Genomic DNA, 1,583 nt, shown 5'->3' on the forward strand with positions numbered 1-1,583 from the left:
ATCAAATCCCCCAATTATAATTGGCATAACAATAAAAAAAATCAATAAAAGCATGAGCTGTAACAATTACATTATAAATTTGATCATCACCAATTAAAGCTCCAGGATGTCCTAGTTCAGCTCGGATTAAAATTCCTAAAAATGTTCCGACTATTCCTGCTCAAGCACCGAAAATAAAATATAATGTTCCATTATCTTTATGATTTGTTGAAAATAATCATTGTCGCGATTAAGTGGCCGAAGTTAGGCGATAGATTGTAAATCTATTTATAAGAAATTTTCTTCTTAATCAATTGATTAGTAAAATTATAAATTGGTCTTATAGTCAATATTGACATCAAACTGCAATTTTGAAGGAGTAATTAATTACTAAGGCTTAAAGGATTTCCTATATTTACAGCTTTGAAGGCTATGAGTTTCATTTAACTTAAAGCCTTTAACCTAAAATATAGAATAAAATATTGAAATTATAAATAACCCAAAAATTGATAGAAATGTACAAATCAAGTATAATTTTATACAAAAATTATTGATTTGGGTGGTAATAACTCAGTTATTTTCGTAATAAATTAACATAAATGCTGAGTAACAAATTCGTAAATAAAAAAATAATGTGATTAAAGTTGATATTAATAAAATTATTAATTGAAAATATCGGTTACAAAAAGTTAATTGTTGAATTACAACTCATTTTGGCAAAAATCCTAAAAATGGAGGTAATCCACCTAAAATATATTATTCAAATTGATTCATTAATTATTAATGCTCTTAGTATTCAACCTAAATGATTAATAGAAGAAAAAGCTATAAGTTTTCGTAGAGAAGTTTGGTTTAAACCTCCAATTGCTCCAATAATTACTGAAAGAACTACTCTAATAAGTAATAAATTTTTTAAATTTAAATAAGAAATTAATATTAAAGGAGCAATTTTTTGCCATGTTATCAAAAGAAGAGCATTTATTCAAGTTAATCCTTCTATAAAATTAGGGAATCAAAAATGAAAAGGAGCTGCTCCTCTTTTTAGCAATAAAGTTGATAAAATAATTATTGAAGTAAAGGAGTTTTTAATTTCAATTGTTATTCTATTGCTTAACATTAATAAAATTACTGAAAATAATAAAACAGTTGAAGCTAAAGCTTGGGTTAGAAAATATTTTAAAGAAGCTTCTGTTAAGCTCCCGACTAGGGGATACCCTGAACCCTCTTCTTTCAACATCAAATGCATATATATTATATTTTAGAAGCTATATGTCAAGTTTGGTGACTCTATCTCTCTTATTATTTACAAAAATTGCCCAAAAAACGGGATATCGATTTTGATTTTTTTTTATTGAAAACGGAGTAAGTTATCGATTATCGGAAACAAACTCGATCTGCGCGGGAACTAGGAGCACCTACATCTAAAATTTCAAGTCTCTAGCTCTTATAGGTTCTGAGATCCTTGTGTTCATACATACGGACGGACGGTCGGACGGATAGACGGACGGACAGACAGACAGACAGACAGACGGACATGGCTAGATCGACTCGGCTATTGGTGCTGATCAAGAATATTTATACTTTATGGGTTCGGTGGTGGTTCC

At 29.1% G+C, this 1,583-nt stretch overlaps 1 pseudogene; it reads right to left on the reverse strand.

Moving 5' to 3' along the window:
• Window positions 1–383: 383 nt before the first annotated feature.
• On the reverse strand, window positions 384–1,216 carry LOC26530457 (NADH-ubiquinone oxidoreductase chain 2-like; annotated as a pseudogene).
• Window positions 1,217–1,583: the final 367 nt, after the last annotated feature.

The sequence above is a fragment of the Drosophila virilis genome, chromosome 5, assembly GCF_030788295.1.
Source record: "Drosophila virilis strain 15010-1051.87 chromosome 5, Dvir_AGI_RSII-ME, whole genome shotgun sequence".
NCBI lineage: Eukaryota > Metazoa > Arthropoda > Insecta > Diptera > Drosophilidae > Drosophila > Drosophila virilis.